This window comes from Dasypus novemcinctus, chromosome X, assembly GCF_030445035.2.
Source record: "Dasypus novemcinctus isolate mDasNov1 chromosome X, mDasNov1.1.hap2, whole genome shotgun sequence".
Lineage (NCBI taxonomy): Eukaryota > Metazoa > Chordata > Mammalia > Cingulata > Dasypodidae > Dasypus > Dasypus novemcinctus.
Genome location: NC_080704.1, coordinates 2,930,573 through 2,957,484, shown reverse-complemented (window position 1 = coordinate 2,957,484; position 26,912 = coordinate 2,930,573). Strand labels below are relative to the sequence as shown.

General features: G+C 41.2%; 1 protein-coding gene across 1 annotated transcript in view; it reads right to left on the bottom strand.

Annotated features, from left to right (window-relative positions):
- The window catches only part of LOC101434645 (arylsulfatase H), a 62,372-nt gene extending 36,622 nt beyond the window's left edge, over positions 1 to 25,750 (bottom strand). The window contains exon 1 of the mRNA XM_071212936.1: positions 25,521 to 25,750. The gene's annotated coding sequence lies outside the window, so the exon portion shown is untranslated. The remainder of the gene's footprint in view (positions 1 to 25,520) is intronic.
- Between the last annotated feature and the right edge of the window lie 1,162 nt (positions 25,751 to 26,912).

The window sequence follows — 26,912 nt, the reverse complement described above, 5'->3', positions numbered from 1 at the left end:
TCAGGTGTTGGCTCCTGGTGGCTGAAAGACTGGGGGATTTTGGAGCTCACCCAAGAACCTCTCTGTCCTCCCAAGGGATTGCATTGCCCACCCAGGGGACAGTGCCTGAGGTTGCCAGGCTGCTATGACAAATAGCACCCATGGGTTGACTTAACAACAGGAATTTATTCTCTTGCAGTTTTGAGGCTGCAAGTCCAAAATCAAGGTGTTGCCAAGGTCTGGCTTTCTCTTGCAGCGTTCTGGTGCTGAGTCAGCACAGGTCCTAGGGTTCCTTGCCTGGCAGCTGGGTCTCTATCACCTAGGTACGTCCTTGGTCTCCTTCTGTGGTTATCTCAGAGTACTGATGTGCACAGACAGGTGTGCATGCACAGGTGTGCTTGTGCAGGTATGCTCATGCAAGTGTGCTGATGTAGGTGCACTCATGCAGGTGTGCTCATGCAGGTCTGTTTATGCATGCATGCTCAGGCAGGTATATTTGTGCAAGTATGCACACACAGGTGACCTTGTACAGGTGTGCTTGCACAGGTGTGCTTATGTACATGTGCTTGTGTAAGTGTGCTCAAATAGATGTGCTCATGCAGGTATGCTCATGAAGGTGTGTGCTTGTGCAGGTATGCTCATGCAGGTGTGCTCATATAGGAGTGCTTGTGCAGGTATGCTCACACAGATGTGCTTATGTATGTGTGCTCATGTAGGTGTGCTCACTCAGGTGGGTTCATGCAAGGATGCTCATGCAGGTGTACTCACACAGGTGTGCACACGCAGATGTCCTTGCATAGGTGTGCTCACGCAGGTGCACTGATGGACGTGTGCTCATGTAGGTGTGCTCATGCAGATGTGCTCATGAGGTGTGCTTGTGCAGGTGTGCCTGCTCAGTTGTGCTTATGTACATGCACTCATGAATGTGTGTTTGTACAGGTATGCTTCATGCAGGTGTGCTCCTGTAGGTGTGCTCACACAGGTATGCTTATATATGTGTGCTCATGTGGGTGTCCTCACACAGGTGTGTATGTGCAGATGTGCTTATGCAGGTGTGCTTACACAGGTGTGCTCACACAGGTGTACTTATGCAGGTGTGCTCATGCAGGTGTGCATGTGCAGATGTGCCTTCAGGTTTATAGGCATTATCAATGAGAAACCTGGCTCCACAGTTGCTGCCTGGTCATTATAGGAAGCCTCTAAATCCTACTTTACATCATGAAAATTATTGGACTTCAGGGATCCCACACTGCCACAGGTGAAAACTCTGGCTCCCAGATTGTAGGATGCATCCAAGTTGAAGGTGCCTCTTTGAGGAGAAGAGGCTAGTGACATTTGGAATTGCTTCCAAAAACACCCTGGCACATTTATTGGAGTAAGGGGTTAAATCCAGCCTGTGTCCTTTGCTGGGAAGCCAGGAGTTCAGGGATTAAGTGCTCAAGCTTGGATCCAAGACTGCCTGGCAGCAAACCACTTACTATAAATGGTTTCTAGGATAAATTCATACTCTATCGTATCTTATTCTAAGATGAAATTTTGTCCTCATATTTTCCTTCATTTTTATTGTGATAAAATGCACGTAATATAAAATTGACCAATGTAACCATTCTAAAGTGGACGATTCAGCATCACTCAGCACATTCACAATGTTGGGCAACCATCACCTCTATCTGATTCCAGGGCTTTTCATCACCTCCAGATGGAAACCCCATAGCCATTAGCTGTCAGGCTCCATTCCCTCCTCTCCCTGCCCCTAACAATCACTAATCTCCTTCCTGTTTTTTTGGATTTGCTCATTCTGGATATTTCATATAAATGGAATACATGTCCATTTGTGTCTGGCTCATCTCACTCAAAATAATGTCTTCAAGTTTCATCCATGCTACAGCATGACTCAGAACTGCATTCCATTTTATAGCTAAATAATGGTCTGTTGTATGAATGAAAACAGTCCACAAAATTAGCTCAAACTCTATCAAGTGCCTGAAGTGAGGCGCTAAAACCAGAAAACTTGAGAGGAAGACATGGGGATAAATTTTCATGGCCTTGGGTTTGTCTGTAGATTCTTAAATACAACACCAAAAGCACAAAGGAATAGAATTAAAAATTGATGATAAATTGGACTTGATCAAAATGAAAAACTTTTGTGCCTCAAGGGACGCTCTCAAGAGAAAAGACAATCTGCAGTATGGGAGAAAATAACTATGAAGCCCGCATTTTAACTTCCCTGAAAGAGAGCTGCATCTGACACTTCTTTCCACCAGGTGGCAATCGTGACCTAACTGGAGACTGCTGGCCACTTCTGGAGAGGTCCGGAAAGTTCTGGCATCAGAACCTCTTGGAGTTGCATGCATGAGCAACCCATCCAAAGTTCATCGCCATCATCATTTCAATTTTTCTACTCTGTCATCTGTCTTAGAAAGTGAGGTAAAAAAATCTCCCCTTGAGTTATCATTTAAGAAATTATAATAAAATATAAATTCTAAGAAGTTTCAACCCACATTGCTCCCTCGCTACAGCAGCCTATGGATGCTTTGAAGTCCCACTGACAAAGCAAGTCTAAATTTGCTCTTCTCCTGCCTCCAAAACCCGCCTCCATCTTCAAGGTAGTTTTTTGGGGGGTGCATTAGTTGGCCAAAGCACCTGATGCATAATACCAGAAACGGGTTGGTTTTTATAAAGGGTATTTAATTGGGGTAGGAGTTTACAGATAACAGGCCATAAAGCTTAAGTTACTTCCCTCACCAAAGTCTATTTTCATGTGTTGGAGCAAGATGGTTGCTGACGTCTGCCAGGGTTCAGGCTTCCTGGGTTCCTCCCTTCCAGGGTCTTGCTTCTCTCTGGGTTCAAGGTTCCTTCCTCCCAGGGCTTGCTTCTTCCTGGGCTCAAGGTTCCTCTCTTCCTGGGGTTTGCTTCTCTTTCCTCTGTGAGCTGACTTCCTGGGGCTCCAGCTTAAAGCTTCAGCATCAAACTCCAAGATCAAAACTCCAAAATAAAAAACCACCAACTCTGTCCTTTGTGTCTTATCTGTGAGTCCCCACCCACCAAAGGGTGGAGACTCAACATCCTGCTGGCACAAGTGGTTGATATAATTACCTAATCAAGTAAACTTATGACTCCAATATAATCTAATATGTCCGGAGGAAAAGATCAGTTTACAAACATAATCCAACATTTCTTTTTGGAATTCAATAATATCAAACTGCTGCAGGGGGTGTCTCACTTACTTGCAAATAAGTCAGGTTGGCAACCCCAAACTCCTCCTCTACCAGGGACCCCTGCAGCCAGTGCTTCTTCAGCATTTGCCAGGACTCTGCCCAGGGACCACTGTCTCTTTGTGGAACCCATCATTTTTTAGGAAACTGCTGCCTCCACCTCTTCCTCGCATCAGTCCCTGCTCCACAGGGTTGATTTCAGAGAAGATCCCATGGAAAGGCAGGATTTTCACTGCCACCTAGGAGAGATGAGGTCACCATCCCCTGTGATGCCACAGAGGCCATGTGAGAATTGGCCATGGGGCACTCCTACTCCCTCCTAACCAGGGACACATCAGTGGAGAAAAGCTGGGGAGCTGGAGGTCCCCAACCCTGCTGTGTTAGGTTCCTTGGGCTGCTGTAACACAGTACCACAAAAAACAGACATGTGTCCTCTCACAGTTGTGAAGTCCCAAACCATGGTGTGGGCAAAGTCATGCTCCCTCGGGAGTCTGCAGCAAAAACTCTGTCCCCTGCTTCTCTCCTGGCTTCTGGGGTGACCAGGAATCCATGGCAGCCCTTCACTTGTAGATGTAGCACTCCAATCTCTTCCTCTGTCTACACATGGTCCTCTCCACTATGTGTCCTGCTCTGTATCTCTTCTCCACATCTTATAAGACACAAGACATATTGGATGAGGGGCTCACCCTGCTCCAGTCTGACCTTATTTTAAGTTGCCAGATTCCATCTGTAACAGCCCTATTTCCAATCAAGTTCAGGAATCTTCTGAGGTCCTAAGTGTTAGGATATGGACAGATTTTTTTTTTTTTTTTAAGAATAATTCCCCCCACTACTGAGATGGCTCCCTCATCTGTTTGCCCATTGTTTTTTCTCACTGTCTGCTCACGGTCTCCTTGTTCTTTTTCCTCATTGACTGCTCATTATTTTTGCTCATGTCTGCTCATTGCTTGTCTTCTATAGGAGGCACTGGGGACCGAAACTGGGACCTCTCATGTGGAAGGTGGGCACTCAACTGCTTAAGCCACATCCACTCCCTGGGCATCTCTTTTTTCTTTCTTTTAAATTTACTGAAGTATATCACTCATACATAAACAAACAAACAATAAGTGTACAGTAATAGTTGTGAACTTACAAATATATATAACATCATATTAGACTCTTGCAGTTCACCCTACCACTAATACCTTGCATTGTTGTTAAACCTTTTTGACTAATGATTAAAGAGCATTGTCAAAATATTACTACTAGCCAAAGTATTTTCCCCAATCCACCCTATTATTATTATCTTTATATCATTTATATAAGAACATATATAAAGAATTAAGTGTATAGTAAAAGTCATGAACTTACAAAGCAAACATGCATAACATCATACAGGGGTTGCATACATCAACCCTCCACCAAAACCTTGCATTGTTGTGAGATATTAGATACAAGTTATGAAAGAATATTGTCAAAATCTTACTACTAATTATAGTCCTTATCTTACATTTGGTGTGTTTTTCCCCAAAACCATCCTATTATTATTTTTAAATATATTTTTTATGACAGAAGTTGTAAACTTATAAAACAATCATGCACATGTGCAGAATTCCCAAACAACATCCCTCAATCAACACACTACACTGTGGTGGAATATTTATTACAGATAAAATAATATAATCTGATTATTGTTACTATGTCCATAGTGTAAATTTGGCTCACATTTTCCATATTGTCTCATTATCAACACAGTATATGTTTGGCATAGATGCAAGAATATTAAAATTATTACTACTAACCACTGTCCTTAGGTCACTCCAGTTGTATTTTCCCATGCTTCTCCACATTCCCACCACTCTGCAGTAGTGATATACATTTGCTCTAGCTCACAAAAGACACTCTTGCGTCTGTACCATCAACCACGATTCTCATCCAGCTCTTGGTTTACTGTGCTATTCTCTTCCTAGAATATTCTCTAGCATTCTGTCAATTGGCATTTACATACCTAGACTACCATTTTCAGCCACATCCCCATTTATAAACTAGCTGTTACTCACTATTTGTTACCATCCACTCTATATATTTTATACTAAAATGTGCAGTAAAATATACACTTTTACAGTAAAGATAATTAAAACTGCTACCTACATTAAACATCAGTAGTCCCTCTCAGTCCTCCTCTTATCTCCTTTAAGAATCCACCACCTACCACCAGGTCTTGAAGCTATTTTCCTACAATTTCTTCTAGAAGCTTTATGGTTCTTGCTTTTATTTTTAGGTTTTTGATCCACTTTGAGTTAATTTTTGGATAAGGTGTGAGATAGAGGTGCTCTTTCCTTCTTTCAGCTATGGATATCTAGGTTTTTCAGCACCATTTGTTGAATGGACTGTTCTGCCCAACCTGTGTGGGTTTGATAGGCTAGTCAAAAATCACTTGACCATACATGTGAGGGTCTGTTTCTAAACCAGCAATTTGGTTCCATTGGTCTTTGTGTCTGTCTTTATGCAGTACCATGCTGTTTTTACCACTATAGCTAGGTAATATAAAGTCTAGCAAGGGAGAGTTCATGTTTCCTTTTTAAGATGTTTCTGGGTATTCAGGACCACTTGCCCTTCCAAATAAATGTGATAATCATGTTTTCAATTTTTTAAAAAATGCTGATGTACTTTTTATTGGGATTGAATCTGTATATCAATTTGAGTAGAATTGACATCTTAATGATATTTAGTCTTCCAATCTACGTGCATGGAATGTTCTTCCACTTATTTAGGCTTTTTAATGTTTCTTTTAACATTGAGTTGCATTTTTCTGAATACCTCTGCTTTACATCATTGGTTAAGTTTATTCCTGACTATTTGAGTTTTACCTGTCATATTTTATTTTCACCACTCTTTTGAAACATTTAGTTATTTTTTTTTTATATGTAATCTTCATTTCTAGATTCTCTTCTAGGCCTCTCTCGCTCTCTCTCTCTCTTTTTTTTTTTTTTTCCCAGACTCTAGCACACCCTTTAGAATTTCCTGGAAATCTGGCCTCTTGGTTAGAATTTCTCTCAGTTTCTGTTTATCGGTGAATATTCGAAACTCGTCCTCATTTCAGAAAGACAATTTCCTGGATATAGGATTCTTGACTGGAAGCTTTTCTTTTGCATTATCTTAAATATATCACACCACAGTCTTCTTGCATTCATGGTTTCTGGTGATAAATCAGCTTGTCATCTTATGGGCTATCACTTATATGTTATACATTGCTTTTCTCTTGCTGTTCTCAGAATTCTCTCTTTGTCTTTGGCATTTGACATTCTGATTAGTATGTGTCTTGGAGTTGGTCTGTTCAGATTTTTTCAGATGGGAGTACATTGTGCTTCTTGCACATGGAAATCTATGCCCTTCAACACAGTTAGGAAATTTTCTACCATTGTTTTTTCAAATATTTCTTCTGCCCCTTTTCCCTTCTCTTCTCCTTCTGGAACACTCATGTCACATAGGTTTGCATGTCTTTTGCTATCATTTAGTTCCCTGAAGCCTAGTTCAATTTTTTCATTTTTTTTCTTCATATGTTCTTTTGTATGTTCACTTTCAGAGGCCATTTCTTCAAGCTCACCAATCCTTTCTTCTGCCTCAAATCTGCTTTATATGATTCCAATGTTTTTTAAAAATTTCATTTATTGCACCTTTCATTCCCATAAGAGCTGCTCTTTTTCTATGTATGCTTCCAAATTCTTCCTTGTGTTTATCTAGGGTCTTCTTAATATCCTTAATCTCTTTAGCCATCTTATTGAATTTATCAAGATTTGTTTGAACATCTATGATTAGTTGTCTCGACTCCTTTTTGTCATCTGAAGGCTTATCTTGTTCCTTTAATTGGGCCATAGCTTTCTGTTTCTTGGTGTGGATTGTAATTTTTTGTTGGTGTCTTGGCATCTGGCTTACTAGAGTATGTATTCTGAGTGTAGTCTTTCTCTTTAGTTTAGGATTTCCTGCCCTTTTTTCCTTGTTGGTCATGCAGTAGAAGCCAAGGATGTAGCTAGTGCTATAAGCTGTGGAGGCTCAAACTGCTATCATTACCTCAGGGAACGATAAAACTTCTCCCCACTTTCTCCTTTACCAGGGGTAGAGACAGAGTCACAGCTGTGTGGAATAACCCAAGTTGTGCAGGCCTACACTCTAGTTTCCCAGAGAGACTGATGAAGTTACATGCCTCCTTCTCCCTTGCCTGGGGTGGGGACAGAACCGCAGGTGTGAGCAGCAATCTACACAGTGCCAGTCCCAGATGACCACAGTTGCCCCAGTAGACTTCCAATTATCCAGACTGCACCAGCCAAAGGTACCTGCAGTAAACTGGATAGGTTGGCTCAGGACCTGCCAGCCTCTTCCCTGCCAGAGGTGGGGTTGAAACCTAGACTAGGGCTACAGGCCAATCTGGGTGAAAGAAACTGGTTCCTACCATCACTGTGATTTTTGGTCAGCCTAGCTTCCCCTCATACTGGAGGCAGAGTCAAAATGGCAGCTACCAACTTCTTTCTGACCTGGGCAATTTCAAACTTTAGCTGTTCCTAGGGTTATACTCTAGCCAGCTGAATCCACCAATCAATAGCTGAAATCAGTGGCCAATTGTCTCCTCCTCCCCTGTTTTTGGGGAATGGAGAATCAAATTCCAACCACAAAATAGCTCCTGGGGCAGCTTGCACTGCCAAAGTAAGATGGTCACCAGCCTCTGCAGCTTGACTGGTAATTTCCCAGATAGGCTGGCACAGGTCCCCTGGCTTCCTCCTCCCAGAGGTGGGGCTGGGGTTTAAGGTAGACCTGCAATCAGATCTGGATGGAAAGAAGCCAGTCCCCACCAGCACTGGAATTTTCAGTCCACCGCCCTTGCCCTCATGCCAAGCACAGAGTTAAGATGGTGTCTTCTGGCCGCCTTCTGACTTGGACAGGCTCAAACTTTAGCTCTTCTCAGGATTATACTTTAGCCTGCTGAATTTACTCATCAGGAGCTGAAGTTGGTGCCCAACTGTCCCTTCCTCCCCCATTTTTGGGAAGTGAAGCTTTCAATTCCAGCCACAGAACAGCTTCCAGTGAAGCTCCAGTGAAGGACTGGCTCTGGCCCCCATTGCATGGATGACTCTACTTATGAATCTTCCCTGCCGATGGGCAGTCTCTTCCTTCCATTCCTTCAAGGATGTTGCAGGATGCTCTTCTGGTCTCCTGGAACCCCCAAACAGGTGCTTCAGCTAGCTCCAGATAGCTCTGGGTGTTTACTAACTGCCCTGTAACTGCCAGGAGCTGACTCTATGATCTCCTTACCCCACTGTCATCTTGCTAGTTGTCCTGGAGATCTCTTTTGGGGGGACTCAACTCAACCCCATCAGCTTCTCAGCAGTAGCATGTAGGCTGAGTGGGGAAGTTCACCTGGCAGTAAAAAGGTCTCCCCCCCCGCAATTTCCTATGCTGGAGGAGTACCAAAGAAAACCAGCTAAAACAGAAGGTTTAAATAGGATTCAGAGCCACATAAAAGAATACCCCAAATGTCCAAGTTTCCATTTCAAAGTTCATTTGTCATGCCAAGGACCAGAAAAATTTTTAACTGAACAAAAAAACCCACAACCAGCAGATGTCAATGCCAAGATGACAGCGATGTTAGAATTATCTGACCAAGATTTTAAACCATCGGCCGTAAAAATGCCTTAATAAGCAATTATGAGCATACTGAAAAGAAACAAGAAAACAAAGACCCAGCAGCAAAGAGGTGAAAGGCATAAATCCAAGTGCCAAAACCTAAAACCTTTGGTTCATGCAGGGACACTGATTTCTCATCTTTGAAGCCAAGAGGTAACATGACTCCAGAATCCCTCCATCCTTAGGAAATGATTGTAATGCTTTTCTGGAAATAACAGGTGGTATTGCAGATCAATAGTATTACTAACAACTAGAAGAGTAGATAAAGGAAGAATGAATTAGCCAATGTTAAGGTTTTAAATTCTAGGAAAATGGCACCATGCTGTTTAAAATTCTTTGTCAACAATGATCAGAGAAGATGGGGCATCTGTGGCTTACACCTCATCCTCATTTTCCTGGCTGCTAAGACAAATATCATGCAATGTGTTTGCATAAACAATATTACTTTATTGTATCACAGTTTTGAAGGAAATCCCTTTCTGTCTGACCAACAATCTTGAGTTTCTGGGTTTTCCCATCACATGATGTTGTCCTCTTTCTTCTCTTCCAGATTCCGTTGACTTCCAGCTTCTCCATCATGTGGCTTTGTCTCCATAAAGCCTCCAGCTGGCTACGCCTTAGCCAAAATTACCATCTTCAAGAGGTCCTATTTATAACGGTTCACACCCACAGGAATGGGTGGAAATTACGAGCATGTTTTTCTCTGGAGCACACAACTCAGTCTACCGCATATGTGGATGGTGATGATGAAGTCATGCCTCTGCAGTTGCTCCCACCCAGGTATAACCCAAGTCTTTTGGAAGAAAACATGTTTCTTTGCCATCCTTAGTTTTCCCCTTGCCCTGACTTCACACACTAATCACCTACAGAGCTTGTTTTCTGATGAGAAACCACATTAGCACTAAGCCATCCAAGAGTCACCATCAGGTTTGGCAAAGGAGCTCTTTATCTGCTGACAGGTGAGCACTGAGTATGTCTGCAGAGTAGACCCAGCATGGAGTGGGTCATGCAGGGAAAATGGAGAAACTTCTATCTCATGGGAAGCATTGTTTGATCTGCCCCAAAGCTCACTTTGGCCATCACAATCCCAACTCTCTTCTCCCTAATGCCTGGCCTTAAATCTCTATTTCCTCTCTTCCCCCCATCTCCCCTTCTCCAGCCCTTCCCTCAGGTGAACCCTGGCTGCTCTACCCCCACATCTGCCCACCTGTCTTTCCATCACACAGCCCTTTCTTTTTCTTATGAAAAACATTTCAGCTCTGTGCCAGCTCCCCTCATGTATGTTCTATCATTATCCCCCCTTGCTTAATGCTTTCAAAAACTGTGGTCGCATTTCTGCAAATTTCATTACAAGGACTTGAAATAGTGACTAATATCTATTGATAATACAATGATAGAAGAGAAGAATTTAGCTTTCACACCATCTCTATTCCCCAGGCATGTTCAAGCCTTCCCAGACTTCTATTTTCCACCCTCCCAATACAACTATTTCATGGTTTGGAGTTAAATATTTAGTATTTATTTTGCTTTGGTGAATAAATATTACTCATAGTTTCCACTATTCCCAGTTAAAATGGTAATATTTTTAGTCTACTCAATGAGTCAACTTTTAGAAAATACAGCGTCTCCATTTTCCCTTAACTCAGTGTCTTTGTAAATCCTTTTCCTCTACTTGTAATGAGGTTTCAGAAGTTAATAGAGGTAAATGCACTTATTTATTATTTGATTTTAGCTAGAAGTCTCATGCATAATCTTTCCAGGTCATAAAGTATTCATGGCTATATCCTGTTTGTTGGCTGATTAGAATTTGAGTGTGGGTGGGCCCTTAATTTTGTTTTTAGCTAATGTCCCACTGCTCTAAAGTAAAGTCTCACCCAAGGACAATCAATTATACATGAGCAGCTTGAATAAATATAATCTAAGAAATACTGTATTTCTATTAAGTTAATTATAAAGCTTTATAGAAGGACACTGAAGAATGCATAATAAATTAGATAACTCTTGAAAAAGAAGTCCTAATATTGGATAAGAAAGTATGTCTTTCTTAATATTGGATTTATCCATCTTCATATTGGATAAGAAGGCTCTTGGAGAAGTTTAATATTAGAGAGAGATGTCCCCAAACTGATTTCTAGAGTCAATACAATTCTGGTAGACTAAAATTACAAAGCAAGGTTTTTTGTGTTGTTTTGTTTTGTGATCTTTAGAAGCTTCTCTTAACCTTTAAACAAAAGATCAAGATTAACCATCATTGAGGAGAACAAGATAAGGCAATAGTGATAGAACCCATGTAGACGAATAGACAAACAATAAAATAGAGTCCAAGAGCAATTTCATGCAGTGAAAGTGAAAGGGAAGAGAATCTACTGTTCAATGAGTCAGAAAGGACAATTAGCTAAGCTTATGGAGGGGAAATATGAAGTTCATGAAAATCTATTTGTGGTTGATTAAAGTTTTAAATTTGGGGGAAACTATAAAATGTTTAGAATACAATATAAGACAGTATCTATAAGACCTTGATGAAAAAAAGAAATCTCTTTTAAAAGACAGTCAATCTGATAAAACAGATATGATGAAGGCATTATACATAAAATATTTAACTGCTAATTCCTCAAGTGGGAGTTATGCCTTTACTAGATTCAATATTGAACATTTTTGGCATCACTAAAAACTATTTATTGGGTATTTTATTAAAGTAAAATTTTCAAAAATTGCATAATTTTCATACAAATATAAAGTGAATCAGTGTTAAAGATTTAGTAAGCTCATAAACGAGGGCACAAGCAAGATATTAGGGATATTTTATAAGGAATTGAAGATGGCAAAGTATTTACAGTGACTGGGCAAATGCTTGAGTGGGTTTTCCCATTTAAATTCACACGCCTCTTCTGTAATGTTTATTGAAACTGTGGTTGGTGCTGGGGTTGGTGTTTAATCAGGAGACTTCAATCTCTGGACTGTCCATGTGCCAGCTGGACCCTGAACCTCAGCAGAGTTGCAGCACCTACTCTCCAGTTCATTGGGCTTACCCAGGTCAGCTAACAGGGAGGTAAAGATGGTCAACCACCACACCAGGGAGCCAAGAGTGCCTACAACTGCAAGCAGGAGAATCCCATCCATCATCCATGTGGGATCTAAGTTCTCACTTGATTTAGAGGTGGAGTGGGCATCATCATCCCAGGGCCCATAGGATGGAGGAATAAAATATGGATTGGAGTGGACCTACTGATATTCTACCATAGAACTATTGTGACTCTAGCAATGAAAGAAATTGTATCATTGATGTGGAGAAAGTGGCCACAGTAGTTGTTGAGGTCAGGGAGAGGGAAGAAGAGAAGTGGCATGGGGGCACTTTTGGGACTTGGAGTTGTCCTGAATGATATTGCAGGGACAGATGCCGGACATTATATCCTGCCATAACCCCGTGAACGGACTCGGGGAGAGTGTGAACTACAAAGTAAACTCTAATCCATGTGATGCAGCAGTGCTCCAAAATGTCTTCACCAAAGGCAATGAACGTGCCGTAATGAAGAAAGAGGTTTTTGATGTGGCAGGAGTGGGGGGTTCTGGGGTATATGGGAACCTCTTATATTTTTCATGTAGCAGTTTTTGTGATCTATGTATCGTAAAGAAAAAAAAGACAATAAAAACATAGAAATTTTTTTTTTAATCCTATAAAGTCCAGGACACTGGCCTTGAGAAAACACCTATCAGGACACCAAAATAATGAATGATGAAACTGAAAGAAAAGAGATCTGAAGAAAAAGCAAATGAATAAAAGTCATCAGAAATGCAGTGATGAGGAGGAGGTGATATGAGCTTTGTATTTCACTCTAACCATTATGGCTAGAAACTTAGCATGTCATGTTCATTGCACAAACAATCACATTGCCTTTATTTTCTGACCTCAACATCCTCAAGACCTCCCTTCCTGGTTAACAAGGGTAGGAGCAAGGAGAGCAAACAGGTAGATACAGTAAATAAATAAATGAAACAGGAAAAAAACAATTTGACCATCAGAGGTGAAACTCTCTGTGTGTGCGTATGTTCATTTCCAGTAAATGAAGAATTTTAGAGGACAAGTGTCCTCCCTTACAAACTAAACACCTGGGTAGAAGGACCATGTTTCACCCTCTGGAAAGGAGGGAAAGGAGAAAGATTCCTCAAACCCTCAAGCAGACAAAATAGTAGGCCAGATAATGACCTCCTAAGATGTCCATGGCCTGGTTCCTGGAACCTAAGGCTCCAACACCTTATCTGACAAAAGGATCTTTGCAGATGGGATTAAGGTAAAGGCAGATGGGAAGATAATCTTGGATAAGACAGGTGGGTCCAATGTAATTATGATGGTCCTTACAAGGTAGGAAAAAGAGGCAGATTCAAAAGAATGAGAGAAAGAGAGATTGGAAGATGCTTCTCTGCTGGCTTTGAAGATGGAGTGAGAACCAAGGAAAGCAGGTATTCAACAAGAGCTAGAAATGGCAAGTAAATGGATTCTCACCTGGAAACCCCAAAAGAAACATCACCTTGCCAATCCATTTTGCATATCTGACCTCCAGAACATTATAATAATAAGATGGTCTGGAAGTTTGCTATTGTTTATAAACTCCAAAAATAGATATCGGGCTGTGTTTGTAAACTGGTCTGACCTCTGGGAGTGTTAGATCCTATCAGATTCAGAGGTTTCACTTTTACTTCATTAAATCAAGATTAGGGCTTTTATTCGAACATGTCATCAGAGTGTGCAGGGTTGAATCCCCACAGCCTTGGTGGTAATAAAACACTGTCACAGAGAAGATACACAGAGGATCCTGCAGCCTGAGAAGAGGGATGAGCCTGATAGTTCACAGCTGACCTGGTGAAGGGAACAGAGCAGCTGAGCCCAGAACGACATGGGCTCTGGGAGAGAGACAAGCCTTATCCCAGCCTACAGGAGATCAGAAGAAGCTGGGACCAAGGAGACTGAAGAAGAAGAAGGAAGGTTGAACCCTCACAGACGCAGATGACTTTGGGTGAGAAAGTACCTTGTATGGTACCTTGAGTTGGACTCTTGTGACTGTAAGCTTCTACCCCAAATAAACAACCTTGATAAAAGCCAACAGAGTTCTGGTACGTGACATCAGCACCCCTTTGGATGTCTAAAACAGAGGGTGTTGTTTTAAGTCCCTTTGTTTTTTCATAAATTGTTACACCAGCAGGAGAAACTCATCCCGATGCACACCATGTCTTGCTCTACCCAAGGTCATGTGGCCTCTACTCTGGAGCTCCTGGCTAGTGACATCACTGATTTGCTTTCTTGATGCAGGAATGTGCTTGGAGGGGGTCCTGAAGTGAAGTGGTCTACTAAAATTCTGTGGGCACCCTCCACCCATGAGAGTTTCAGCACCAGGTGTCAGGCCACAAGAGGATGGACAAATTCACCTACCTTAAAATTGAGACCATCTGTTGACCCAAGTACACTTGCTATGGATTGAATCCTGTCCCCCACAAAGACATGTCCAAGTCCTGACCCCATCCTGTGAGTAAGCCCACTTGTAAAAAGGCCCTTTTAAGTTATGATCAGTCAGGGAAGCAGAGGTGATTCAAGTGATAGGGCTTCCACGTGCCATATGAGAGGACCCAGGTTCAATCCCTGGGGCCTCCTGATGAAAAAGAAGAGAAAATGTGCCTGCACAGTGAGCCAGTGCCCGCATGGTGAGACAAGTGCCCTCTCAGTGACCCAGTGCCCATGCAAGTGAGTCACACAGCAAGATGATGATGCAACAAAAGAGAGACAAAGGGGAGAGTCAAGGTGAAGCACAGCAGACACCAGGAACTGAGGTGGTGCAGCTAACAGGGAACCTCTCTCCACATCAGAGGTCTCCAGGAGAAAAAATGAGAAGACCAAAAAAGAAAGAGATACAGAAGATCACATGGTGAATGGTCACAGATGGCAAAAATCAGCAGGGTGGGGGAGGAGGACGGGGAAGGGGGAAGGGGAGAATAAAATAAATAAATCTAAAAAAATAGATGTGATCAGTGAAGGTGAGGCCAAGTGGAATCAGAGGACTTCATCCACTATGACTGGAGCACTAATAAGTGCAGGAAATTTAGACAGTCAGGAGAAGAAGGAAGAGGAAAGAGGTGGTCTCATGATGGAGTGAGAGGTTGAGTAATGGCTCACCACCAGGATGCTGCAGACTTCAGAGGAAACACAACCGGCTGATGACATGACCTCAGACTTGTGGTCTCCCAAACTGGCACAACAAATGCCTGTTGTCTAAGCTAACCTAATCTTGTTACTGCAGTCCTGGAAAACCAAGAAACTACTTTAACAGAGAGGAAAGACAAGCAAAAGGGTGAGAGAAGGTATTTCGAACCCATCTACATTACATTTATTGTATTATGGTACAAGGGTATTGTATACTTGATGCTTTACTTACTTTATACTATGTATGATTCCCCAATTTTTTTTAAAAAAGAAGACATTGTAACGCTTTTGTAGTAAAAGCAAAGATGGTACGGTATTAACTCTAAAGGTAAAAAAAAAAAGAATATGGGGTTTGCTCTTGTGAGATATGAATATGATTAAGCATTTTTCTCTTCCTCACTTTTTTCATTAATAAGGAGACGTTAACTAAGCCATTTAACTAATCTGTGTTCATCTCTGTATCTTTCTGAACCCTAGAGGAACAAATGACTTAGCAGTTGGAATTAGATGGGATAGATAGTTATGTAATGTGTTTTGAAACCTGGTAGTCCGTATGCTTTTAAAAATTGTTCATTTTCATAACTTAAACAAAGAAAAGAAGTTTTAGCTTCCTATAAAGAAAAAAAAAAGAGAACATTCCTTGCATAAACTATAATGGTTTCAATTTTATTTAGCTTGGGTATAATATCCCTTAGTTTATAAAAAAAAACCATTAAATAAATTAACACTATATGTACAAAATCTTTAGAGTAATAAAAATTGTAAGTTCACCTTAATGAAATTAAGCTAAAGAAGAAAGATTGTAAAAAAAAAAAAAGTACCTAAAAAGAATTTTTTAGGAGTAATGTTTCATAACTCATTGAACTGCCTTTTTCTGTTCTTTTATTTTTGTAAATTTGAAATAAAGTTTTTAATGGAAAACATAGAATAAAAAATAGACAGACAAGCTTTTGGACAATTGAGAAAAAATACTTGAAAAGCAAGCAGCAGCTCAAAAAACATGTAAAAATGAGACAGGTCTCATTAATAATCATCAAAAGGCTAACTGACTATCAAAAGAATAGTGGGGTAGTGAATGTGGTTCAAAGAGCTGAGCACCCACCTACCACACAGGAGGTCCCTGGTTTGGTTCCTGGTGCCTCCCAAAGGAAAAAGGAGGAATAGTGGTTGCTGTTGCAGTAGGAGAGAGTGCCAGGATGCTCTTCTCTGCTTCAAGGACCAAATGTCACAAACCTCTGACCACTCAAGGAAAATGTTATTCATCCTCAAAGTCAAACTCACCCTTATTTTGACCAAGACCATTTTTTTGCACAGCTTTTTGTTTTTCCCCAGAACATCCAAATATCTTGCTTTTTGCTTCTTTGAACAATGTTGTCTGCTTTTTGCTTTCCCTTGCCTTGCTCTCCTCTGTCATTCTGACCTTGCCTGGTTTTTATTCCTTTCAGGAATTCCTCAAATTTTCTAGCTCATGGCATATCCCTTTCCTTATTTTCAAGCATGGTGATAGTTGAGAATAAAGGATATTTGCTATTTCACCTCTCATTTTAGCTAATCCTCCACAGAGATGGCAAGTGGGCATAAAAAAGTCCACTAGCTTGACCAGAACAAACCTTTGTTAATGATTTTGACCATATCCTTTTATTCTTCTATGATTTGAATACTTGTGTTTTACTATCTGCAATGGTTAATTTTGTGTCAATTTGGCTAGGTGTTGCTGTGCGGGTATTTTGTAAATGGGATTAGCATCATCCATGGGATCATAGCCCCCTCTCAATTACAGGTGGAGTGGGCATCACCATCCCAGAATCCTCAGGATTGGGGAATGAATGATGAGCTAGAGTGGACTTAATGGTATTCTACTATAGATATATTGGGATTCTAGCAATGGAAGAAATTATATCATTGATGTGGAGGCAGAGGTCACTGAGGGTTCTAAGGACAGGGAGAGGGAAAAACAGATGTAATACAGGGGTGTTTTGGGGACTTAGGAATTGTCCTGAATGACATTGCAATGAGAGATACAGGCCATTATATATCTTGCCATAACCTACAAAATTGGGTGGGAGAGAGGGTAAACTGCAATTTAAACTATAATCCATGCTTAGTGGCAATACTCCAAAATGTGTTCATCAATTGTAATGAATGTACCACACTAATGAGGAATGTTGTTAATGTGGGAAAATGTGGGAGGTGTGGGGAGGAGAGCATATGAGAATCCCCTATATTTTTATGTGACATTTGTGTAATCTATGTATGTTTAAATTTTTTGAAAAGGCTCTGATAGTCTCCCCAGCACAAGTCAACAGAGCTAGGGAAGAAACAAGTCTCTCCCAAGCAATCCCAATCCCTGGAGGAAGCAGTGAGAGAGCAGGAAATGCATGTGGTTGTCTTTGACTGTCATCTGTTGAGTACCTTGGATGTGCCAGGATCTGCAAAGTGCAACATGTGGGTGCTATAGCATTCCATTCTCACCAGAGCCCTTGGAGGTAGAAACCAAGAAGACATGAAGCCAGTGAGGAAAAGAGCCAGGGTTTGCAACCCAGTTGGGTCATCCACAAGTCCTTGACCACTCTTCTCTAGAGCTTCCTGCTGGGAGCAAGGAAGAGCCTCTTTTAATAATGGAAGGGGTCAAGCTGGTGTGGCACTGAGGCAATTCACAGTGGCACTGTCTGGAAGTCTCCTAAAGATCTAAAGGAATCTACCTTCCCAGGTTCCAGCTGAGTATTCTTCCACTCGGTCATGGGTAGGTGGGGTAGTCTGAGTCTTTTGTGGCCTGGAGAAAATCATATTCTTAAATTAATCCATCCCTGTGAGTGTGCAACCTACAGGTGGGACCTTTTGATTACAGTATTTTAAGGAACATTTGATTAGATTATTTCTAGTTATCCAGAGTGGGTCTTTTTTTTTTAAATTTATTTCTGTCCCCTTCCCTGCCCCCCCAGTTGCCTGCTCTCTGTGTCCATTCACTGTGTGTTCTTCTGTGTCCACTTGTATTCTTGTCAGTGGCACCTGGAATTTATGCCTCATTTTGTTGCATCACCTTGCTGTGTCAGCTGTCCATGTGTGCGAAGCCATTCCTGGGCAGGCTGCACTTTTCTCGCACTGGGTGGCTCTCCTTACAGGGCACACTCCTTGCATGTGGGGTTCCCCTATGTGGGGTACACCCCTGCATGGCAGGGTACTCCTTGTGTGCATCAGCACTGCGCATGGGCCAGCTCCACACGGGTCAAGGAGGCCCGGGGTTTGAACCGTGGACCTCCCATGTGGCAGGTAGGCACCCTATCTGTTGGGCCAAATCCACTTCCCCAGAGTGGGTCTTAATCCTCTTACTGGACTTGTTCATAAATGAGACCCAGAGGAGAAGAAAGAGACAGAAAAGACCCAGGAGTTCAGAGGAGAAGCCACAGAAGCTGAGAGCATAAGAAACTGCAATCAATGGAACCCAAGGGAGAGAAAGCCACAGGAGGAGCAGCCAGAAGCTCAAAGCAATGGAGCCCGGAGGAGAAGGCACAGACCAGCAGTGTTCCCATTTGTCTGATCACCATAGCTGCAGCTCAGAGAGAGAGAGCATCTTCAGAGGATACCTAGATTTGGGCCCATTCATGGCCTCAGAACTGTAAACTTATAAGTTACTACATCCCCACTGTAAAAGCCAACCCATTTCTGGTGTATTACCTTGGCAATCCTTAACACACTAAAACCATGGGTTTTGAAATGTTTCTCTAATCATAATCCATTAAGACTCAGCCATGTTGGCAGGGAGTGAAGCTCAAGCAAGGAAAAGCCCACCAAACGATGAGGGTCAACCTCATTTAATTCTAGTCAATAGCCTGATTGGGAATGAACATCTTCACGTAGAATAGCTATTGTCTCAAAGGGGCTAAAGCATGAGGTTGATGGTAAAACCTGAGGTTTTGATGGACATATTTATCCCCAAGCTTCTTGTACAGAAATGAAGGCATTGAAAACCTGTGTCAGAAAAGGTGATTCTGAACATCTGTGTATTTTAACAAATCGGATCTCCATGCATCCAAATGTTAGGATCCCTGGGAGTCATTCTGAAATTCAATGCTTGCAAAGTGAATTAAAAATTGCATTCTTTAACAATCAGATCACTTCTCATCTCCGCTTCCATGATGGAATACCTCACTTAGGAGCCCCACACTTTCTACCAACACAGTAGTTCTCAAATTTTACATCCAAATCAACTGAGGCTTCTTAAGATGAATATTTCTGAGACTTTTCTCCAGAATAATGGATCCAGTAAATCTGGAATGAAAAAAATAATAATTGGATGTATAAATTTTTAAAATTTGTAGGTGCATGTTGGCAATTGAATCATGTCTCCCAAAAAAAGACATGGTCAAGTTCTAACCTCTGGTTCTTTGAGTATCAACTAATTTGTAAATAAGACCTTTGAAGGCATTATTAGTTAAGGTTTGGCCAAGTTGAATGAGGTTGGGCCCTAATCCAGGACAACTGAGGTCCCTAAAAGCAAAGGAAATTGAACAAGGAAGAAGCCAGAGAAGGAGAAAGAGATAACTATGTGATAGAGGCAGAGGTGCATCTACAAGTCAAGGAACCCCAAAGTTTGTCATCAGTCCAGCAGTAGAATGCTGCAGATTTCAGGAGAAAAAGAAGTGACCTGATGATACCTTGATGTTGGACCTCTAGCCTCCAAAACTGTTAGACAATAAATTCCTGCTGTCTAAGCCAACTAGTCTGTGGTATTGTTTAGCAGCTCTTCCAAATTGATACAGTCCAGTTATTCTGTAGAATATTATCCAGCCTTGGGCAGGAAACACTATGGAAAGAAAACCCTCAGGACTGCAAATCAGGAAGCACACAGTGTCACTTTGTCCCACTACTGGTGACCTTATCACTTTAAGTGTTAATTTTTCTCACTTGGTTAATGTGGTGTCTATCATTATTTAATTTTTTGCTCAAATTGTCCCAGACATGACCAGCAAGAGTCCCTTCAAACTGGTTCATGTATTCGTTTTTTTTTTAAGATTTATTATTTATTTCTCTCCCCTTCTCCACCCCCCAGTTGTCTGTTCTCTGTGTCCATTCACTGTGTGTTCTTCTGTGACTGCTTCTATCCTTATCAGCAGCCCCAGGAATCTGTGTTTCTTTATGTTGCATCATCTTGTTGTTGTATCTGCTCTCCGTGTGTGTGGTGCCATTCTTGGGCAGGCTGCACTTTCTTTCGCTCTGGGTGGCTCTCCTTATGGGGTGCACTCCTTGAGCGTGGGGCTCCCCTACGTGGGGACACCCCTGGGTGGCACAGCACTCCTTACATGCATCAGTACTGCACATGGGCCAGCTCCACACGGGTCAGAAGACCCTGGGTTTGAGCCGCAGACCTCCCATGTGGTAGGTAGATGCCCTATCCATTGGGCCAAGTCTGCTTCCCTGGTTTGTGTATTCTTTGCATATGAAACCATTATCATTCAAGCACTTTTTTATCTTCGGCACAAGGAAATGGGTTTCAGGATCATCTTGTATCTTCTATGCCTCAGCCATGATATCAGCTACCACTTCTCTAAAGAGTTCTGCTCTGTTAGAGGAGAGTGGTATTTAGGACACAAGACCTGGGTGCTCTCTATGTTCATTGCAACTGAGTCCTTTTATTGGGTGGAGAGCTTGGAAGTGTGTATTTGTCTGTGTGTTTGTGTGTGTACACAAAATTATGTCCATGTCTGTGACTATGTACATGTCTATATCTATGACTATGAGAACGACTTTGACTATGTCTATGTCTATGTCTACGACTATGTCCATGTCCATGTCTATGTCTACATCTATGTCTATGTCTATGTCTATGACTACATCTACATCTACCTCTATGTCTATGTCTACATCTCTGTCTATGTCTATGTCTAAGTCTATGTCCATGTCCATGACCATGACCATGTCTATGTCTATGTCCATGTCTATGATTATGTCTATGTCTACGACTATGTCTACATCTTTGTCTACGTCTATGTCCATGACTATGTCTATATCTACACCTTTGTCTACGTCTACATCTACGTCTATGTCCATGTCCATGTCCATGTCCATGACCATGACCATGACCATGTCTATGTCTATGTCCATGACTATGACTATGTCTATGTCTATGACTATGTCTACGTCTTTGTCTATGTCTATGTCCATGACTATGACTATATCTCCATCTTGGTCTACGTCTATGTCCATGTCTACATCTATGTCTACATCTTTGTCTATGTCTGCATCTACGTCTAAGTCTATGTCTACGTCCATGTCCATGACCATGTCTATGTCCCTGTCTATGATTATGTCTATGTCTATGTCTTTGTCTATGTCTATGTCCATGACTATGTCTATATCTACATCTTTATCTATATCTACATCTACGTCTATGTTTATGTCCAAGTCCATGTCTATGTCTAAGTCTATGTCTAAGTGTATGTCTAAGTCTATGTCTACGTCTACGTCTATGTCTATGTCCAAGTCCATGTCTAAGTCTAAGTCTAAGTCTAAGTCTAAGTCTAAGTCTAAGTCTATGTCTATGTCTATGTCTAAGTCTATGTCTACGTCTACGTCTACATCTACGTCTACATCTATGTCCATGTCCATGACCATGACCATATCTATGTTTTGTCTATGTCTAAGTCTAAGTCTATGTCCATGTCCATGTCTATGTCCATGTCTATGTCTATGTCTATGTCTATGTCCATGTCCATGACCATGACTATGTCTATGTCTGTGTCTACGTCCACATCCATGTCCATGTCTATGTCTTATGTCTTTGTCTGCCTCTGGGTCTATGTCCATGTCTATTATGAAGTCTCTGTGCATTTCCTTCCTTGCATTCAGGGTGCACTAGTCTCAAGCTACTGAGCCCCAAATACACTGTTCCTTTTCTTTGGCTAAAACTAATATTTCCCCAACTGGGTTTTGAAGTACATTCTTCCCATTTGGCTAGAGGAAAAGAGCTCCTTAATCAAAGGTTTGGAGAGTTCTTTATCACCTATCACCCCCTTCTTTTACATGCCTAGCATTCAGGAGTTTATTACAGAGTCCAAACAGTTGTGGTGTTGATGTGAACACAGACTTAGAGATCAAGAGCACAGAACTGGGAGTCCAGTGACTGTTGAAAAGAATGCCAAGGTAATTAGAAGAGGACAGGGCAGTCTTTTTAACAAATGGTGCAGGAGCAACAGGATAGGCATTTGAGAAAGAAATGAAAGTTTATCCTTACCTGGCACCTTATAAAATTAAATAGGAAGCCAGTATAGTTCAGGGGTTGAGTGCCTGCTTCCCGTGTATGAGGTCGTGTGTTCAACCCCTGGTACTGCCTTAAAAAATAATAATAATAATAAAATAAACTGTATTCAAAAAAATTAATGTAATGAATTGTAGACCTAAACATAAAAACTAAAATACAAAACTTGAAGATGAAAACATAAGGCCTTGGGGTGGGTATGTATGGCTTAAGTAGGAACAACAAAGCACAAAATAGAAAAGAAAAATTTAATATATACGACATCACCAAAATTAAAACTACTCTTTGAAATGCACTGTTAAGAAAACAAAAAGGCAAGTCACACTCTGTAAAACTATTACAAATTCATATATCTGACAGAGAATTGGTGTCCAGAATTTACAAAGAACTCTTATAATTTAATAATAATAAGTTTGTTCCTTTTTAAAAATAGACCCTTTACAGAGAAGATATACTCATGGCTGAAAAGCTCATGAAAAGGTGCTCAACATCATTAATCCTCAAGGAAATGTGCATTTTAAAACCAAAATAAAATACCAATTCATGAACTAAAAAGGCAATGCAAAATATTGGCAAGTATGTGTAACAGCCGGAACTCTAAAAAATTGCTGGCTGGAAATCAAAATGTTACAACCACTCTGGAAAAGAAGTTGGCAGTTTCTTAAGTTAAACATACCAGTTCCATATGATCAGCAATTCCACTCCTGGGTATTTACCCAAGAGAATTGAAAAAATATGTCCACACAAAGCAATATTTATAGCAGTGTTATTTAATGACCCCAAACTGAAACAATCAACTATTCATCAGAAAGAGATAAAGAAACTGACTCCTACAGATGCAAAGAATATTACTCCACAATAAAAAGAAAGAAACTAAAGGTACACTCTTCAAAATGGATGGGTCTATATAATATCATGCGGAATGAAAGAAGCCAGGCACAAAACAGTGCACGGAGTAGGATTCCTTTTACGTGAAATTCTAGAACAGATAAAACTAATCTCTAATGACAGAAAGGAGATCAGTAGCTAACAGGGGCTCCTGGAGACTGGGCTAGGGGAGATTGGTGGCAAAGGAGCTGGAAGGAAATTTTTGGGTGATCAAAATGTTCTATACTTTGTTTCTCTCCGTGGATACATAGTCGTATAACTAAATTCAATGTTACTGAGCTGGATGCTTACATATTGTACTGTAGGCAAAGTAGATTTCAATAAAGTTGATTTAAGAAATTAAAATTAAATAAGAATTAAACGGCCTTGAATTAAGACATTAAGAAAAAAACGTCTAAATGTGTTTCCCAACTGGGTTCTGTAGGACATTCTTCCAATCCATCGAAAGATTTGGCTAGAGAAAAAGAACTCCTTAATGAAAGGTTTGGAAAGTTTTTTATCGCCCATCTCCTGCTTCTTTTACATGCCCAGCATTCAGGAGTTTATTACAGAGTCCAAACAGGTGTGGTGTTGATGTGAACACAGACTTAGAAATCAAGAGTACAGAACTGGGAGTCCAGTGACTATTGAATAGAATGCCAAGGTAATTAAAAGAGAACATGACCGCCTTTTCAACAAATAGTGCCCGAACAACCTGATAAGCATTTGAGAAAGAAATGAAACTTTATGCTTACCTGGAACCTTATAAAAAAAAATTGGGAAGCGGGTGTAGCTCAGAGGTTGAGCACCTGCTTCCCATGTGTGAGGTCCTGGGTTCAACCCCTGGTACTGCCTTAAAAAATAAATAAACAAAATAAACTGTATTAAAAAAATTAATGTAAGTGGACCATAGACCTAAACACAAAAACTGAACTACGAGACTTTAAGATGAAAACATAAGGCCTTGGGGATCGGTATGTATGGCTTAAGTAGGAACAACACAACACAAAATATAAAAATATATGTATATTTCCTAGTATATCTTTTATTGAATATACTTTACAATTTTTTGTATGTATTTAGTGTCCTGGGGAAGAGATCTCTTCAGGGGAAAGGTAACTGCAAAACTGCCCTTCACAACATTCGTTGTACACAATCAACTTGGAAGAATAAAGAAAAATATCCAGAGTCGGACCCTAAACCTACTGACTCAGAGACTTTGAGAAGGAATGGTAAGACCTGTCATTTTAAGCTCTGCCTCAGGTCATTCTGATGGAGAGCCAAGATGGGGTTTCAAGTTCTTTGCTACAAAGAGTTGAGATAAAATTTTTAAAGATGAAAACAGAGTAAATCTCTATAATGAAAAGTAAAGGGGATTCTTCCAAACCACTTACAACCCTGGACTCCAGTGATAACACAGAGCTCTTTCGTGGCAGCCCAGTAGCCTCTCCACACCCTTTCCTGCAGAGATGCTTGGCACCCCTTCCTTTGCTTAACTCTTTCAGCACCAAGCTCAGCCCCTCCGCATCTAAGGGGCTCCTCATTGCGAGGAGTCCAGCCTTGTCCTGGATCCCCAGTCCAGGAGACCCTTCCCCTGCACGTGTGGCTCCGTCTTCCTGCCTCAACTTACCCTCCTCATTAATCCCACTGAATTTCTGCTCTGGGGTGGGTGGGGCATGCACTTAGGTGTTTAAGATACCAGTTCTGTTGTGATGCTAAGAAGCCACAATTCGCTTCATTGGCTTAAGGGGGAGGTCAGCCAAAACTGCACTCCCCCCTGGATAAGAACCTCTGCTCTCTGCACACTGGGGCAAACATTAGACCCCTTCCCCCCCAAAAAAATAAAACAACTGACCAAGAGCTCAGCTAGAGCCCTGGGCTGGGCTGGGGCAGCCCCTCTGCATCAGCTCCACCCCCTCTGGGCTCTAGTTAATACATTCAGTAGGTTTTATTTAAGTAATGCAATTCAACTTTGTTAATGTGAACTTTTCTAATTTAAAATCTAAAACCATGTAGCACTGGAAAGGAAAGTTTTGGTAATCCATGCACGAATACAGAGAGACTATTGAAGTTCCTTAGGAGAACACATTGTTTTTAAGTTCTGTACACACAGGAGGTGCACAACCATTATCAAACACCTAACGAACGCTAGAAGGCTCAAGTCCTTCCTAATCACGGTTTGCTTATTAACTACTTTATTTTCATCAGAATTTATTTACTTATCTTTAAGACGTTCGACCTTGAACATGCAAAGCAGGAGCTCAACAACTGAGGGACACTTGCTCCACATAAAGGGATCTTTATTTGGCAATTTGGTCGTTTTAGGTCACGTCAGTCATTTGTGCTTATATCCTACCTTTTGCGGATAAAAGGTGAGCCGCCTGGTCTTGTTCATTCTCCGGGAGTGTGGAGCATACCTGCCGCAGATCTGGAAAAACCAACAACCAACCCGGAAGTGAACTCTGGCTGCAAGTGAGCAGGAGCTCTTCTTTCCCAGGAGAAGTGGATTCCCTGGTTTTAGAAGAAAATGCCTTAGGGCACTCTGCTAAAGCAGAAGCGTTTCCTCTTCCAACTTTCCACTTGGATAAAGCTAGAAATGAGATAAAGGCACTTACCAAGAAACTCTCAACCATTCATGTTCCCTTTCCTCTTGGCAGACCCCAGCTTTGCTTAAATTCCCGAGTTTGACCATTCAGTATTAAATCTGTACTTTGGGACCCACCTTTTATACCCCTGAGAAGTTCCTTTAATCCATTTTTGGGAATTGCCGTTATTAGCGTTCAGGCACCTTTTTCTTCTTAAGACTTAAGATATACTGTATAAGTACAAGAAATCTATTGAGTCTTAAGACAAGAAGCAAGCACGTTCAGCTTTCCAGGCTATACAGCTTCAGAAATGAGTGTGGGATTAAAATTCCCAAGAGATTAGGAGATTTGATGATTAGGACATGCAGTAATAAGGGCAACATTTTTCTAAGGCATGTTGGGCTCTGTTCGAGGGAGATGATAGTTGACATGAAAAGCAGCTCTTTATAGGTATTTTTAAAAATAGGTCAATCTAGTTGGCATTTTCTCATGTGAACAAACCATCAACTTTACTCTGGTATGCAACACTTTTTTTTCCTCAATAAATTCAAAGCTGAAGCAACTGCGTTAGGATTGGGGATCTCAGGATTTTCTTCTTATGTGCAAACCAGATGAAAATCTCTTATTTTCCCTGAAAACATTCAGGTATTGTCTGTACAAGGAAAATGGAAATGGAGGTTAATTCTTCTACCAAGGAGGGGATCTCTTTACAACTCTGAAGAGGAGTAAAACTTCAAACCACAACCCTGAACAAATCTAACAGAAAAGGAATATGAACTAGAAAGAGAAGAAAGAAGAGGGTCGGGAGGGGAGAAGGAGAAGGAGGAGGAGGGGAGAAGATGGGGAGGGAATAAAAGGGAGGAAGAGGGAGGAAGGGAGGGAGGGAAAGAAAGAAGGAAAAATAAAAGAGAGAAAGAATGAATGAAAGAGAAAGAAATTTAGAAAAAAGAAAGAAGAAAAGGAAGGAAGGAAGGAAGGAAGGAAGGAAGGAAGGAAGGAAGGAAGGAAGGAAGGAAGGAAGGAAGGAAGGAAGGAAGGAAGGAAGGAAATGAAAGAGAGAAAGAAAAGAGAAAGAAATTAAACTCAACAGGATCCCCTGACATGTGAGAGTCTGGGAAAGACAAGGGAGCCCCTGGATTGAACGAGACTTTCCCGTACCCCCA